This window comes from Rhipicephalus sanguineus, chromosome 9 (assembly GCF_013339695.2).
Source record: "Rhipicephalus sanguineus isolate Rsan-2018 chromosome 9, BIME_Rsan_1.4, whole genome shotgun sequence".
NCBI lineage: Eukaryota > Metazoa > Arthropoda > Arachnida > Ixodida > Ixodidae > Rhipicephalus > Rhipicephalus sanguineus.
The window spans coordinates 41,597,907-41,616,852 of record NC_051184.2 but is presented as its reverse complement, the minus strand read 5'-3'; positions in this window follow the sequence as shown (position 1 = coordinate 41,616,852).

Below are 18,946 nucleotides of genomic sequence, written 5' to 3'. Positions count from 1 at the left end.
AAAAAAAAAACTTCGGCTATGCCCCTGCTATATAAGTATTACGCAGTATCCTCACAGGTACTATTACATCCACACTCATCAAGCAGTTTTTGTTCAACCATGACGCTGTACGTTGACGGTCTAAAATGTCATGGTTGAGGCCATAATGGGTTTCACAGTGCATACGCGGTGATGACATACAAGATGCGCCTTTCAGCATTGGTCTGGCTGTGTGAACCTCTTTGGATGCGGCAAGAGGCACCTTAGTTCCCGCGAACCATATAGCAAGGATCCCCATATATTGTCGGCAGGCCTCGTGTTCTTAGATTCAAGGATATCAAGGAGACACAGGCTCCCGCGTTTTCGCGAGTGTGCAGGCGTTTCGCACGTACTTCCAGCGGAATCCCTAACGCGCGTTTATTGCACGAGGAAATGCGCCAGCTGTTTTTAGGCATAGAACGGCGCCTATTGCTTTGCGCCAGCTACGGCCCCAATTGCGTAACAAACCGTGAGCTATCAGCGTGAACCATAGCGTGCGCAGGTTTCCCATCAAGGGGCGGGGGGGGGGGTGGCGATGGTTCATCGCAGCTTATGATGGTTAGCGCAAACGCAACACGGACGACCATCATGAGCATTTTCCACTCGCCCAATCCGCTACCCTCCTACAGTTCATCGCAGCGCCCTCCTCCCTAATCAATGTATGGGGCAGAGTTTGCCCCCTCCCTCCTCTTAGGTGAGTATGCCCCCCTCCCCCCCGTTCGCTCGCTTATGGCGTGCACATAAACGGCCTCGACGAAGGCGCCGCGTCAAATGGCCAAGCCGCGCGATCTCCAAGCCAGCGCCTCCTTCCAGCTGTCGCTTCTCTCGCAGCTTGACACAGCAGTGCCGGCCGGAATCGCCCACAGGGACGCTAGAAATTCATTCGCGTTTTTTCCTCCGCACCTTTACTGTCGCGATTACGACTCCTGGGATTCTTTCTCACTTCATTCTTTCCTATCTTCTACATCTCTCTATCCCTTACGTCGCCAACGCCAAGCCGTGCTCTCTACACAATGGGCGCGGAAATGGCGTCTTTTCCTCGTCGCAATGAATCACTCCCTCCAGTGCTCTCTCTCTGCGACCTGCAATTTACCGGTGCAGATCCTTTTCTTTAAGTGACCTGCGTGATGCACTGAGCGAGGCGCCGTCCTCATTACTGCCAGCTTACATCCCAGCTTGGCGCCTGAGTTCAGTGCGGCGACTTCGTGAGTAACGAACGCAGTAATGAGGCAGAAGGCGGAGTCGCGATTTGCACTGCGGAAAGACAGCTTGCGCACATTCATGAAACATTGCACTCTGCTAAAGTTCCAGCGCGCTCCTACCTACAGTGACTTTCGGAAGCACTCCGCGTTTAGTGCTCTCTTATATATATATATTGTAGAGAAGAAGAGTGACCTCAGCGGCATTGCTGTGCGCCTTAGCGGCGACAAGGACCTTTCCGCTTGGTTCCAGCCTGCGACGACGCCTTCACCAATTACGCCGTCTCTTAACTTCGCCGCCCATCCTCCGCCACTTCGATCCTGCCGCTCCTACGGAGATTCACACTGATGCCAGCGGCGTCGGACTTGGCGCTGTGCTCGCGCAACGAAAGCCAGGTTTCATGAATATGTCGTCGCCTACGCGAGCCGAACTCTGACGAAAGCCGAGGCTAACTACTCGGTTACCGAAAAGAGTGTTTAGTGATTATTTGAGCCCTTGGTAAATTTCGCCCTTACCTGTATGGTCATGCATTTGACGTAGTCACTGACCACCACGCCCTTTGTTGGCTATCCACTCTTAAGCCCGTCTGGACGTCTTGCTCGCTGGGCCCTCAAACTTCAGGAGTACGGCATCCGCGTTATTTACAGATCCGGTCGCAAGCACACGGACGCTGACGCCCTTTCTCGCTCACCGGTATCGGATGACGGTGCTTACCTATCTGCCCTTGAGCCTGCACTTGCATCACCCGCCCTACGCAACATAACGGCGGAGCAACGGAAGGATCCCTGGATCAGTGCCCTCCTCGGCATCCTTTCTGATCCTGCCACCTCTTCCTCGTCTCGTGCTCTCCGCCGCCAGGCTACCAACTTTTGCATCCGGGATGACCTTCTTTATCGACGCAACCACCTTTCCGACGGGCGCAAGTGGCTTCTTGTGATACCCTGCCATCTCCGAGCTGTTATATGCGATGCTTTCCACGCGGACCCACAGTGCGCACATGCAGGCCTCTTCAAGACATACGCTAGGCTTCGACTACGATTTTATTGGCGCGGCATGTATAACAACGTGCGGAAGTTCATTCGCTCGTGTGCTCAGTGCCAACGACGAAAGTTACCTGCCGCACCAGTCTATCCGTCGCAACCTCTTCCTGTCCTAGTCGACCCTTTGACCGTGTTGACATTGACATATACGGACCGCTGCCATCAACTCTAGGAGGTAACCGCTAGATTATCGTTGCGATAGACCACCTGACACGATATGCCGAAACAGCCGCACTGCCGACTGCCACTGCTCGTGACGTTGCAACATTTCTGTTGCGACATTTCGTTTTGCGCCATGGTGCCCCTCGCGAGCTCCTAAGCGATAGAGGCCGTGCCTTCCTTGCCGACGCTTTGAACGCACTACTTGACGAATGCCGAATCGTGCACCGCACAAGTACAGCGTACCATCCGCAAACGAACGGCATGACAGAGCGCTTCAACCGTACTCTTGGCGATATGCTATCAATGTACGTCGCCTCTGATCATTCAAATTGGGACCAAGTTCTGCCTTTCGTCACCTACGCTTACAATGCTGCGGTACAAGCTACTGCTGAATTTTCTCCGTACTTTCTTCTATACGGACGAGAACCTTCTAATACGATTGACACCATTCTACCATATAAGCCTGACCAGTCTGAAAGTACCCCTCTGTCCGAAGCTGCCCGACATGCTGAAGAATGCCGCCAGCTTGCCCGCTCCTTTTCTACTGAGGACCAGTGGCAGCAGCAATCCCGTCAACCTGGCGACCGTTCGGCACCAACGTTTTCCCCTGGCTCTTTGGTATGGCTTCGGGTACCCGCTACCGCACCCGGCCGCTCCGCAAAACTCGTTCCGAAATACCTTGGACCATACCGCGTTGTAGAGCAAACGTCCTCCGTCAATTACCTCGTGGAGCCCATCACGCCATCGACAGATCTACGCTATCGTGGCCGTGAACTTGTCCACGTCTCTCGCATCAAGCCGTATTACGACCCAATCGTTGTGTCCTCACCCTAAGCCGCCAGGATGGCGCCTTTTTTCTGCGGAGGGCGATTGTAGAGAAGAAGAGTGGCCTCAGCGGCATTGCTCTGCGCCTCAGCGGCATCGCCATCGCCGTGAGCTCGTGGTTGCTGCGCTTGGCCGAATATATATATATATATATATATATATATATATATATATATATATAATATATATATATATATATATATATATATAATATATATATATATATATATATATAATATATATATATATATATATAGCAGGGAAGTACAACTGCATCAGTTCTTGCACTTCTGGGTTAGTTAATCAGCTCAGCCTAATAATTTCGTCCGGGACTGTGGTGATGCCACTGGACAGCGTTTCGAAGGTGTTGAAATTTCCGCTTCGGCGACAGCTTGGACTCTTTCCGTGAGCGTAGCGAAAAATTTTCTTTCGGGGTGTGCCTTTGTATGTGTGTGCGATGGAATCCGAACCCACAACCTTCGAAATGCGCAGTTCGAAGGTTGTGGGTGCAGACCCCACCGACGGAAAGGGTGCTCTTTCGTCCGCTTTAATTCAACGTATGCCACACGTACTGAACTACAGTTAAAAACGACAAATAATGTCCCCTATGGTTTCCTTGGCTTAATTGTCAGTTGGATTCATTTGTTGGTGTTAACATCAATTAAGGCGAAAGCATTAGATGTCTCATCAAACGCGAAAAATGGCCAGTGGCGTCGGCGTCAACACTAACGATGCAAAGAAACATCATGTTATGACGTCACCATATGATGTGCATGGTGAGCATGGTGTCACAAGTCGCCATGACGTCACTATGTGGTCGCCATAAGGTGATCATGATGTCACTATGGCGACACATAACAGGACGTTACATGATGACGTCATCATATGACGTCATCGCCTGGTTAAAGGTGGGGCGATCCTGGGGGCACTGCGAAATCACGAGAGGTACAGAAAGCTTCCAATACCTCCGATCACGGAGGCAATGCAAAACCACGTTAGGTGCTGAAAGCTTTCGGGGAGTGGATGGGAGGATCGATACAATGCACTGAGAAGAAAAACAGAAAAACATGGCTTTTAACCTTCGAGTCGTCTCAGGCGAATGCATAGGGAACCGTGCCACTTTTGAAAGCGGTGCTTGATTGGACGTCATCGACAGCCGGTTTTTCTGTAGATTCAGCTACATTTCTGTTACCATTATAGATACTGAACATTCAAACGCCAGGTATGTCCAAAGTTATGTAGTAAAGAAAACCAAATATCATCATTACATCAGCACAGAAAATTACTGCCGTATGTTGAACTGGCTTTAACGAACCTCGTGGCAGTGTCAGCCCTTGTTATGCGGACGCACGGAGATCATTAAACGAAATATCGAGTTATGCGAGGAATCGCATTACTAGGAGATTTTCTCTGAGCCCTCACTATAGACTCTGGCGCGGTGACCAGAACGCTAGAGTGTTGGGAAGGATGGCGTGCCTGCCGGACAGAGCCTATGGAAGTGCCCGTACGTGGACTAAAGGAGAAGGCCACGATTGCATCAACAAGTGAGCTTATCGTGCAAGGCCAAGCGGGAGGATAAAAGCGGGCTGGTCAAAAAAAAAGGAAAGGGAGAGGCCGCGTGTCTTCGCTTTCGCGACAGCTCCAGATGGCGGCAAATTGCCTGTCACCGCCACGTACCAGCGGCACCAAGGAATGCGCGTTAATGTTACGGGACGCTGTTTTTTTCGCTCTCAGCATAGAATGGTTAGAGGCTGCACGACTTACTATCACTGCAGTAAAAAAAGGATCCCGACAAAAGTAGTTTTCTTGAAAAAAAAGTAGGGCAATAATATAAAAACTCGCAGGGGTCCGCTTGGCATCCGCCTAAGACGACTCGACGGCGAAAGGCATCTTCTTCTTCTTTTTCTTCTAGCTTAGGTACTGATCATCCCCTCCCCTCTCGGAAAGCTTTCTACAGCTAACGTGGTTTCGCACGGCCTCCGTGATTCGCCCACCTTTGATTAAGCGACGATATCATGGGATGACGTCATGTTGACGTCACGAATTTTGGTAATCTTTGACGTTATGATGATGCCTATGATGACGTCATAACGCGATGATGATTTCTTGTATCACTCGTTTTGCCGCCGGGACGTCGACGTCAATTTCCGCGTTTAGGTGTGGCAGCTGAGGTTTTCCGCCTAATTAAACTAGCGGATGGTTTGATGACACATGATGTGCCTTCATGAGTCGTCTGCGGTGCTTCCATGATTTCACGTGTGCCCTGACCAGGGTCAACGCGCTTGCCATTCTAGTTTTTCATTCATTCATTCGTTTCGGGAAAGTTGCCCATGAACACCTGCAGGGCCTTCCTAATTGTGCACTTTTGCTGAAAAATACAGAAAATCCCGAGAAACGGTTAAAACACACACCACACACACACACACACACACACACACACACACACACACACACACACACAACACACACACACCACACACAACACACACACACACACACACACACACACACACACACACTACACACACACACAACACACACCACACCACACACACCACACACACACACACACACACACACACCACACACACACACACACACACACACACACACCACACACACACACACACACACACACACACACGACACCAACACACACGACACACACACACACACACACACACGCACGCACGCACGCACGCACGCACATACACAGGAAATTAATCAGAGATAAAAATCAAACAAAGAGCACATATATTACATAAAAAGATATCATCAAAACGCAAGGTTACGTCAACCACATTACACTGTTTTCAGGTCCACTGTCATGTTTCAGTGGAGTCCGGAATACTGCGGCATACATGGAAATGAAAAAGCGGGTCTAGCTGCACATAGAGGATTGATTTAGGCAAAACTTCGGCGAACATACTGCCTAAATCATATGCATCAGCAATGCCAAAGAATACGCCCACGGAGTAAGATATCGTTCTCCGTTTCCATAGATACTGACGTAAAAAACAAGACTTCCGCGTCCACCTTCCTCGTCACCTTGAGACACTCTGCTATCGACTGCACGTGCTGCATAGCTGCATGTGCCGCCTTGGTTTGACCACTGAGCCAACTGTGAGAACTTTCGTGCATTAGGAACAACAGATTATATTTGTTAGACTGCCAGGCATACAGAGAAGAAAGAACTTGTCCACAAGTAGAATATGCTCAACTTCCCAAGCACCGCTAGATCTCGGGGAAATACTTCGACCTACGTGTTAATCCTTTTCAGACTACGTCAGATCTTAAAAATTTCTGTTCAGGTTCCTCGAGGTCATTTAATTTTGATTGATTAACTGTAAAATCAACTTACATTCATCATTGTTCATTATTTGTGGACGTGTATACATGCCACAGTCTATTATTTTTTCTCCCTTTTCTTTTCCTGCCCTACTCCTTCTAGGGCCCTTCTGTCCGCAATCCACTTTTCCTGTACAGAGTAGAATGCAGGCGTCTTAATATACGCCGGCAGTATTCTATGTTTCATTAAAGAGCTTCTCTCTCTCTCTCAAGGTTTGTCTTGGTATCACGACACGTGTCGTCACGTTATAGACGCAAATTTAATGGCACATGGAAGAGCTAGTACTACGCAGGTTTTGGCCTTGATTCCAATTTCAATATCTCGAATTAGATGCATTAGAAAATGAATAATTAAATTATTTTGGGGCATTGCGTACACGCAGTCACATTTCCTGCTTTCATCTTCCTCTTTCTTTTTACGCTCGTCTTTCCAGTATCCCACTGCGAAGAAGATTAATCAACCGACTCTAGGTTTGCTCCGTCGTAACATGGCCCTTAGGATCGTAAAGTGATTATTACGAGTGTACTGTGGTGGGATGGTGAGTGCATTGCGACAGGCAGGTTTAGTCTGGCTCAGACGTGCAGCAATAGTTCCGCCTTCGCACCTTTTACGTGATAATTGCACGGACATTTCGTAAAACATTCTTCGAATAACTGAATACGTGTGATCAACACCGGGCTCAGCATCATTAGGCAGTAGTGTTACAGACAACAGTAGTGCAAGCAGCCTGTGCCTGTGGCATTTCGCCAAGGTTATTATTTTATTTATATCGAAAAAAAAAACTAACATGGGAAGGTAGGTTACGTTAGAGCCGGCTATCCCATCAACACGATATTAGTTTTGAAGAACACACACAAAACAAGACAAACTAGACAAACTAGAACGAATAAAATAATAAGAAAGGAAAAAAATAATCAAAAGGACTATGTGCATATACGATGTGGAGTACAAAGAACGAGCGGACTAAGGGTGCAGTGTAACACACACACACACACACACACACACACACACACACACACACACACACACACACACACACACACACACACACACACACACACACATACACACACACACACACACACACACACACATATATATATATATATATATATATATATATATATATATATATATATATATATATATATATATATATATATATTATATGCTGACTGTACTGAAATTGTCAAGGTAAGCTCTTGTGTGTTTAATGCTAGAAAATTTAATCAGCTCACGCAGGATAATGCAATGATAGGTTGCTGGGATATGCTTCGTCCTGCAGTGCAATGTTACCGTCAGAAGTTTAGGGACCACGAGACACAAGAAGAAATGGCGGCGGCTTAGCTCGGCTATATCCGGTTATGCAAGCGAAAGCTTGTTTACTTCGTTATGCTTGTTTACCCTCGTAGCCGAAGCACAGTTTGGCAACCGGACGATCTGGCTAGTTGAACGTTCCGTACTACGTGCACTCACATACCGTTGTTTCGTGAGGTTTCCGAAGCCGTCGCAGCAGTCGAACGCGAGGCATCCATTGCCGCCCCCAAAGCTCGTCGCTTTCGTCTGCTACATCCTTCTCCCGACGTTAGCTCAGCCGATATTCCCAATTCTACATTCGTTTCAGCCTGCCAGTTTGCGCGCTCGTACTGACGTGTCCGCTTTAACTCCGCCGACACGACATCCGCAGGATGGCCCGACGCAGCTTTGCCGCCGTTGCCGCTGCGACCGCGCAGACAGGTTGGGCACAGATGGGCCGGCGTCCCTCGCTCCCTCCTGGATCTGTCCCTCCTTGATCCTGAGCGGCTGATCTGAAGCCGCTGGCCCCGGCATCACCGGCGTGGCAAGATGGACCAAGATGACCACGGGAGAGCGGCGAGTCACGTGGCTAGTCACGTGGACACGGCAGGCGAGACAGCGTCGGTAGTCGGTGCCGCGACGGTGGCGGAGCGCGGTTTGTCACGCGGTAGCCGTTCTTCGTTTCCAACGCCACTCGGAGATACACAGCGAAACTTCCGCTGCTTCGGCAGGGAGCCTTGATTTTAGATTTCTGACCTGTGCTAAAGCGCGCCAAGAAGATGTACTGCACAGTTAAGCTGAATACAGTCACAAATTGCTGAAAAATTCAAAGTTTTCTCATGCCTACAGTGGTCCTCTAAGGTTCTGACGACGACTGTACATAAAGTATGTTCCTGCTGCTGATGATGATGTCTTACGACCACGGTGCGAACTACGAAGGGGCCGAAACGAGCATCATTATCATCATCATCGGCCTGACTGCGCCCACTGCAGGTCAAAGCACTCTCCCGTGTTTCGCCATTAACCCCGGTCTGGTGCTTGCTGTGGCCCCGTGCCCTTTCAAAAGTTCTTAATCTCATCTACCCACTAACTTATCTAGCATCATCTGGCATCAGTACCTAGCACCATAGCATCATGCCATATCTAGCATCAGTTATGTGCAACATAATAGCGATAAACCTATATTCGCGCACATACTTCGTGGACGCACTTGTCACCAAAGCTCAGACATCTCTCCTACAACGCAGAAGCGAGGTATTCATGAGCGATAGCTTGGAATAACTGTCGCACGTTTGCATTCTTAGAAGTCAGTATAATAAATGCCTACGTAGAAGGCCATTTCATAACTTCGCGGCCCGCGGCGTGCCATTTTTCGTCACGTTCTGGGAAAACAGGAAAACACCCCAATAGACGCAATCTACGGTCCGGCTTTCACGAATGTGTTTTTCGCGGGAATCGACAGGTCTCTTCGCTTTTCCGGGAACTCTTAAGCTAAAATCACTAAAGTGGAGTGTCAGGGAAGGGACGTCGTCGTATAATAAGTGGTACTCTGTGGCCGCCGGCTCCCGATAAGTAGGCGAGTAAACAATCGCGCCTGGCGGACAGGGGCTCGCACGAGAACAGCTGGAGCATATAGTTCAATCTTCCTCAAGCACGATCGATATCTCGACCGCTTGTTGTTGGAAGCAAAAGGAAAGTGGAAGCTGGTCGTCAGGGCATGACAGCAGACTCTCAGCCGAGCCCATCTCTTAGCCGAAAAATTTTGACTGCTTTGTGTAACACTTTGGACGGAATGAACGGCAGCGGTCAGTAGAAAAGTACAAAAATTGTGTATATAGTCTGATCATGAAGATGAAAAAGACGACTCGAAGGCGACAATCTTCTTCTTCCAATTTCTCTTCTTATTCTTCTCGTCGGTTGTTTGTATTGACCCCCCCCTCCCCCCCACGAATGCTTTCTGCACCCAACGTGGTTTTGCACCGCCTCCAAGATCGAACGCATTGGGAGCTTGGTGCACCTCACGTGGTTTTGCAGTGCATCCGAGATTGGCCCACGTATGACAATCGGCGACGTCATGCGGTGACGTCATCATGTGGCGTCACGTTGTGTGACTTCATGATGACGCCATAAGATGACGCCATCACATGATGATTTTTTGTATCACTCGTCTTGACGCCGCCGACGCCGACGGTCACTTTTCGCGTTTGGCGAGATATGTAAGGCTTTAGCCTTAAAAACACAGGCAGACAGTAGAGCGTCACGGTAACCGTAGTATCAGTCCAACAGCGATGCGTTGCAACCAGTGATGCAGTCAGATGACGTTGTCTAAGCATACGAAATAGAGCACGCGTTGCTTAACAATTTACTACAGTCGTATTCGTGTCGAGTTTGGCCGTGCTTACGACGTCAGGATATACATAGGCGCTTTACCTCCCTTCCCTCAATCTCCAAAACAAGGACCCCTCTCACCTCACCTATCTCTGCTTTCATCCACTGATCTTATTTCACACGTCTGTGATGGTTTCTCGTCAGCGATGGCGAGCACTCTCTCACATGACGCAACAACAACCAACAACAACAACAAGGGTGCTATGCTGGACAGACTGCCCCGTGGAACCCCGGAATGTTCGGACGATGTCCCGCTAGACACTAACGACGTTACGAGGCTCGTATTTCTTTCCTGCCCCGGAGCCTTCTCCTAGTTGACCGAGCAGCGTATGCGCAGAGCACTCTTATACCACGTCACGTGTATGGCTGTGTTTTGTCCACTCGAGCACGTATACGTCGGTGTCCACGGCGTTGCAAGTGCAGATAATGGTCTATCCTAATTATACACAGATCGCTGTCTCGTAGTGCGACAGCCTTTTCACCTTCGTTTTCTGTAAACACAAAACAGGTACGCATTCTGGGTAAAAGAAACGATGCGTAGATAAGAAAGAGGATGACATCCGTTTCCCGAGTACCACATTGCCTTGAGTCTATGCTTAGAAGCTTACTCTTGTGTTTGTATCCAGCAAATGCTTTTTCATACATTACGTCACTTTTACACTTAATCGTAATATTGAAAAGTAATGAAATTACTTGGAAAGTACTTTAACAAAAGTCAATCCTTCATGCCCAATTCATGTACTACACTTTACTTGCAGCATATATACATTGAAATCTCAGAGATCGTTGTTTAACGTCCCACGCTTCAGGTTTGGTACTTCTTTCCTTTTTCAGTCACTTTTTTTATGCCACAAAGGAAGTAGACACACTATATTTTAATGAAAAGTTATTGCGAAAGTAACAAATAATTTTCTTGAAATTACTCACTTTAAATAATTCATTATGTTATTAAATTACCAGCCCACCAAAGTTTTTAATTACATTACTCATTGCAGCAAAGAGTAATTTAAGTACTTTAATATCATAATAGCCAAGTCTACTGCAGATGTAGATGCAGAGTCCTCCCCCCCCCCCGGCACAACGTAGCGAGGCGGTCTCAGTGCCGTCTAACGTTCTGGTCTTTCCACGTATTGTTCCTCCTGTCGGCAGTTGGTATGCGCCCATAGATCTAAGGGTCTACATCTACATCAGCGATTTAGGCTTTTCCCGAAATTTCCGAACGAATATGCATACGTTTTGTGCGGCAGGACGCGAGCGCGTTATCAACATTAAGATCGGTAGACCAAATTAATTGCCTCGCCTACGGCAGCGTCTGCTTTGGAGCAGCTTGTGTTAGTTCAAGTTGAGAAATAGAGCGCGATTACAGCGAACTGCCAATTACGTAATTCCTTCGTACCACTATTTAACAACTGTTTTCAATCAATGCACTGTTATTCAGAGAACTTATCCCTATGGTTGTGTCGGCGACGCTTACCTAATCTTCAGCTTTTGCGTTAAGTGGCTCTGTTTAGCGTAACTTAGCCCCCTGTCAAAGGCGAAGTTCTCATTCTAACTATTGTGCTTAATTAAGCAATCCTCGTCCTGTGCTCTCGCAAATGTGATAGTTTCATCATTGCATCTAATTAAGTGCCACTTCGTTACAGCGCTCTGCGTTTCACAGTCGCCCGTTCTACGCGCAGTAATGACCAGCATTGCTTCTACATAATTCAACTCGCTCAAACTCGTGTTCGCAATAGTTTGCGAACATGTGCGTGAACTCTCTGCGAACTCACCCGCCACGGTGGTCTATTGGTTAAGGTGCTCGACTGCTGACCCGCATGTCGCGGGATCGAATCCCGGCCGTGGCGGCCGCATTTTCCATGGAGGCGAAAATGCTAGAGGCCCGTGCACTTAGATTTAGGAGCACGTTAAAGAACCCCAAGTGGTCGATATTTCCGGAGCCCTCCACTTCGGCATCTCCCATAATCATATCGTGGTTTTGGGACATTAAACCCGAGCAATTATTATTATTATTATATCTCTGCGAACCCCATGCGCAATAGTTTTCTCTTATTATAGACGTTGGGCCTACTAATTTACTTTCCGCTGCGTGCCCCTGGTCGTCCGATGAAGCCTATACTGAAGCGAATTGAAACGCGCTCGCTACCGTATTAAAAGAAAGACAGAACTTTCGAAGGAAACGCAGCGCTATTGCGGCTCATGTATCAGACTTAGTTTTTAATTGTGGCGTATGGGGCAGCCGAGGTGATCTTGTTCAGAATGTTGCGGCAGTTCCTGGAGCAGGACCTGAAACTAGAGATAGTTCAAAACTCGCCTCCCAAAACCCCTAGGCTCCGCGGAACGCCATTTGAGAACCACTGCCGTAGAGTTTAGGCTGTACAGTTTTACCATACCGTGTTAAGTGTACGATGATCCGAAAACGTTTTAGTTGCGCGAGTTGCACGATGCCCACGGTAACGTGATTAGGTGACCGGAGTGGTCAATGCAGGTGGTGCTGAATAAGATAGTTAGACTGAGATAGCTAGACGTGCCGCCCACAATGGTACGGTATCGCAGTAGTTGCCCTACGGTAAACGAGCGCTGCCAAAGCGCCCTAGTCATCTATGTACAGAAATATCAATGTCACACTTTCTTTTAGTATGTGTGCAAGCGCGAGAAATCTTGCCTTGCAAGGTGGAATGCTACATTTCATACAAATCCTTGTAATGGTGTTTCAGCTGAACAACGATGTCTTTACTTTCTCTTTCTTTGCCTCCATTTCACAGTTAGCGAAGTGACGGGAATCCCAGCCAGATTCACACCAATTTGGTTCCTCGTAGAGTCATGCTTGAGCCATGCTCACTTGACTGAGGTAAGCATATCTGCCACCCGAACTAGAATTCGAGGCTATACCAGCCACTAAAACAGGCTCATGCTGGATTGCGTGAAAAAAAAAAAAAAAAAAAAAAAAAAAATATATATATATATATATATATATATATATATATATATATTAATGCGGCAAGACAGGAAAATACCGAAACAGGTGGCGCGACAGTTGCTCTTCGTCCTCGTTAGTGCTAACTTTGCGGTTGTGTTTAGAAAAAAGTATTATCACAGATGGTTAACATCAATAACAGTTCAACGTAACGTTTGCTTGCTAGTCGTACGTTTACGAGAGCGATAAAACAAACTTCAGTTACATAGAAAGATAACACAAAATCAACAAATGCCAGGATAACCTCAATGGTTATATGAAGAACACACGAGTAGAGTAGTGCCCGTGGTTGTGACTGTGATGAACGTACCAGTGAACCCGGGTATGATTGAACCATTTATTGAAAACAAAAGGTTCACACTACAACGATAACGGCTAAAAAGGTCGTTGATGGTTTGGTCTTCGGTGAGACGCGTCGGCTTTTATGGACGAGTCATCGTACATTTCAGCGTTATCGGTGATGATCGCGTAAGTTCCACATTTTTTAGTGATTGCCCCGGAGATGTTCATCTGGTTCATCGCCCGGCAGCTTGCTACTTCATGTGTCGTGTGTTGATTATGGTATACACAACTATCACATATACATCCAAGTAATACGTAAGGCAACTCACACACGCATATGCACGAAAGAGTTATTCACAAAGTTTCGTCAAGTTGCGTAGTCCCCAAAAATGCCAACAACTCTTTTGTATTGCGCATTGCACATGCGCTGTTTTGCCACGGGCAGAGGAGGTGACAGTGTACTTCAATATTCGCGTCGTGCATACAAAATAGCTGAGTAGAACGTTCCGAAACATTCGAGAAGATTCCCACATATTCAGGAGCAGCCTGCGTCAAGCGACAGCACGAGCTTTGGACGGTGAAACTGTCACCACGAACAGAAGTACTCGCGTCAACCGTGGTATCGTATCACAAAGCATTTGTAAGCTTGCACTCTCGATGTTTTTGATACCCTAGAGAATTGATGCCTGTGACGGCTAATGGGGTTTTCCGAAATAAATTACAAACGTGCAATCATTTCGTCGTGCCCAACGCTGTCGCGCGTGCGTCTATAATGACAAAAGGTACGTGGTAAACATCGCGGATGACTCGCAATTAGCCGAAACACGTAAGCTCTCACATACCTCTGTGCCCGATGCGTCGCTCCAATGTTCGGCCGTTTCGGTAATCAACATAAGCGCACGGTAACATGCGGCGCGAGATGAAGCGAGAGAATCAATTAGATGACGTTCCGCAGACTGCTGGAGTGCCCAATTGCAATAAACACCGCAAGGAGGATTCTTAATATTTTTCAAGGGAGGCTTGTATTGCCTCACAGGGGTCGTTGGAGTTGTAGGCATTGTAGGTATGATAAAAAAAAACAAGGAACAGCGCCCGCTAGTGTACGGAAGTGCGGGAGTATGCAAATAAGACCCTCTAAGGTGCGCCGGTTGTATTTCAATAACGTGACTCTATCTCGATCTTGGTCTTGTTGGCAATCAGCTGTTTCTGATATGGCAATCTGATCTTTTATCGAGGTCACTTGTCATTTCGGGCTGCTACATTTCATTGTTGCCTGGAAATGCACGCATGACCGTCGTTGACACCTGCCAAAGTTCTTCAATCATACGAGTTGCGAAAGGGAACCAGCGCTGGAGTTTCCGCGGTGTGGGCAGTGCCGCCCTGGCGGTCAAAGCGCGCATACTCAAGCCGCTCCCGCGGACGAGAGTGGCGACTGGTTGAGGCGATGCGGCCGCGTATCGCCGAAACAAAACTAAAGGATGCTGGCGGTACTGTTGCGCATTCAAGTGCCACAATACGTAGAAATGAGGGAGGACGTATCCTTCTATGCTTTTCCTTCTAAAACATATGAATAGGAACGGATGCGGCGTTGCATCCCGGCAGTCAGGCGAGTACAGTATGTTCTGCTCTTGCTCTCCTGTCTCGTGGCGTCGGGCTGGTTCCTAAACCGAATTGCGCGTGTCTGCTAGATTTATTCGATAGTGAGGGCCACCAGTGGAAACCGGGGCCAACGAGCAGAATTTAGTCGGTGTTTTGTCGTAAATAAAACATACATATTATGCAGCATGCGGCATACGTAACAATCTTTTCATCTGATCGCCACCAAGCTCCTTCTGATGCTACCGTGTGCAGTGAATATGATACGATAGGCAGGTAGTCTACATTACTTGCACACACTTACGCAGAAGGAAAGCTGTCTGTCTACGAGATGCGTAGGGGGGCACGTTCGCCGAAGCCGTTGAAATGTTGTGAAATACGCACGCGATGGATGCCTCCGTTGAACTTCACTTGTGCTACAGACAGAGTTCTTGTCACGAACGAAGCAGCAGACTGCTCGAAACTTAGCTTTCTGGAGTCAGCCGATGCGGTAAAGCTTCTTTGTGCATTGGCTGCCGCGGCGAAGTGACATCGCAATATATGCCTCGCTAGAAAAGGGTCAAATGTCTTGGATTTTTACTCGCCGTTTAATTCGCCTAAAGTACTGTGTTAGTTTTATCGCTTGCCTGTGTCTGCTTAGAATAAACGTGTTTGATCTACATCGACAAAAGCTGGCGTTTTACGTGCCAAACAAGGTATGATTATGAGGCACGCCGTAGTGTGGGAATCAGGATTATTTTGACCGCTTGGGGTTCTTTAACGCGCACATAAATCTCAGTACGCGGGTGTTCTTTGTATTTCAACCCCATCGAAATGCGGCCATTATGGCCGGGAATCTATCCGCGCCCTCGAGCATAATAGCGCGACACCATGCTATGCTATCACGGTGGTTTGCTTGATCAACGTCCGCGTGCATACATACCGCGGGCTGGGCGTACATACATACCACGGCAGAAAAACGCTGACGCACCTACCCCTTGCCTCTTACTTTTTTTTTAACTGCTGTAGTGGGCAGCTGGTATCGACGCAGCACGTACTTATCAATTGAGGCTTGTGAGCCTGCACTAGCTTGACACAAATCCCAGGACGCAACCAGAAAATGTTGACGACGGAGTCGCCACCACGGCACAGCAATGTCTCTTCTACGCCGTATACACTGACGTAGTCTGCTTTGCAGGTCTTCTCTCAGTTCTCCAGTGCGTTCCTGAGAAAGTAGCCTTCAGACAAAGTTATTTTTTTTAAACCAGAGAGGAGTATTACTGGCGCAATGGCTGCTCGAGCTGTTGGCGCCAAAATGAAGCACGGGAACGGCGCACGCGCATGCGCTTACCGCGGTACAGTGCGGCCGGTCGTCTGAGCGCGAGCGGCATGGGCTCCGAGATTAGCCGGCGGAGCGGAGGCCATGCGAGCGGCTGAGTTATGTCGCGACTCCCCGCCAGGCGCCCTTTTTCGGCGCGCCACCTATCCAGCGCTGGTCTCTCATAGGCCCCGTATATCAACATGCGAACTCCCTATTGGCCGAAATTGCGGGGGGTCTGCTGATTGTCGCGTCATGTGTCGACTAAAAGATAAACGAACAAACGCTCGCAACAACGCCAGCGCTACGTGCGGCGTTGAGCAGTTTGCGAGGAGCAGGGGCGGCGCCGTGGTGATCTCGTGTTTTGTACTTCTGCTTCCGGATGGCGCGACAATTTGCAGGCCCCCCACAGAATTAGCCATGGACATGTCCGGCTTTCAGAACGCAGTTCCGCAACTGCTGTCATTAAAGAACTCTGGCTGCCTGTAGCAACTGAAGTTGTGCTTCTAAGCACGTAGATGACGGTCCAATTCCAGGCATGGACGAAGGAAACAGGATGGAGCATTGCGCAATTTGATAGAAAGAAAGTCGGAGAGGGAGAGAGAGAAAGAAGGAAAGAGAGAAAGAGAGAAAGAAAGAAAGAATATTTGGATTCATAGCAAAGTGGTCAATAGCGTGGAACCCGTAGCAAAAATGCAGTGACAGAAAGGATATGTCGTCATACCCGAAATATACTATTTTAAAAATAAAATAAAACTAATACAGTACGTGCAATGACGCTACGGTCGATCGTGTAATGTCACTTTGAACTTGATAAAAGAATGCGGGTGGACTTTTAAACACCACGCACAGTTGTGGCCTCTGCTAGTCATGGACCGGAGTAAAACTTACTTATACTTTGAATGGTGGCGTAGCTTCTGATTTTTTATTCTGAGCCTCAGTGACACAAACAGAAAATAATTGGAATAATCAGGGAAGTGTCCATATCTTGATACGTGACGGAGTCAATTAGTTCTTCACGGATCTCTCGGGTACAACTCACGCCTCTCGAAAAAAAGAAAAAGAAACTAAGTTCTTCACTGGTGCTTTTGTCCTTGCAATTGCGCGAGTGTCAAGGAGAGTGTTGATTTTAGCGAGAGTTGGAGTAGACGTTGAGAAAAGAAAATTAAAGCTTACTTCAATAATCTCTTGTGTTTCGAAAAAACGGAACGGTCGTGGAAAAACAAAAGAGCTTGCCTGCCTAAGACTGCTGCAGTTTCTAATTATTCGTTCTTTTCGAGAACACAACGCACGGGCCCTTGCATCGACTGCTCCTGGCCGTTATCCGCAAAACTGAACTCTTTCTTTTTATTTAACTTATGCCGTAGGACATACTGGCGCCAATAGAAAAAATAAAACAAAAAAAAAACCCGCGCGACAACCTCGCAGCTCCACATGACGCTGGAAGACTAGACCGATTGTTCTGAGCTAATGCCATTGGGATTCGGATGGAGATGGCTCCCTTGAGAGCGTCAATTCCGAATTTCTCTCCTTTCGCTTGTCCAAGTTATACGTTGGCCTTAAATATCCATCTGTGTCCTGAGAATCTGCTCATTAGCAAACGGACTCGAACGCTTCGTTTCGCTATATAAGCTAGTAGCTCTATTTCTCGAAAAAAGGCAAAACTTTTAGATTACATGCACTCGAGAAGCTGATCTCCCGAGTGAAACGAGGTCCTTCCTAAATTACTTACGAATAAGACGCGATTAAGCGGGTGCTGGTTCTTCTTGTTGTTTTCTTCTCTTTTTTTTTGTTAGCATGAGATTTGCCGCTGACGCCAGACGAAGAGATTAAACGTGCATTGCTACTGAGCGCCGGTAGGGCACAGAGCGATTACAATTCTGCACCGGCAAATGCAAGATTTACTGGATACGTGTTCACACAAACGTGAATACGCTGATTTATAGGCGTGGGCAGGGTCCTCCATTAGGAGGGGCGAAGTGGACGTAGTGTCACTGCAGCCCACCCACCCCCTCCCCCATTTTTTTCTCCCCCGACCCTCTCCAACTGAGTCCTTTACGATCGGTATGCTAGTGAAAATAAGAGGTGTTAAGGCAGGTGGTCATTGCGATAACCTTGGCGGAACTGAAGAGCGATCATTGAACTAGTGGCGTACTGCGGAAGCACTTGAGGAAATAAGCATAAAAAGACAGGAAAGCGCGTTTTTTTCTGCTTATTTACTTAAGTGCTTGCGCAGTACGCTACCCCGCTCAAGGATATGAACCAACTGGCCTGCAAAAAGGTCTTGCTGAAGACCGACACTGCGGGCCGGGACTACGTAGACTACGGTATATACTCGGACACATAAAAGAACACGCACGAACACGCACTGAGAAGGGAGAGACCGGAAGCTGCCCCTCCTCTCCCCGAAAAAAAAATATCTGCCTACGCCCCTGACAGCGGCGATTGTTAATCCGACGACGTGCCGATGCTATGCATGCAAGCGGCTGGCACTCTCCGATGCTTAGCAACTAACT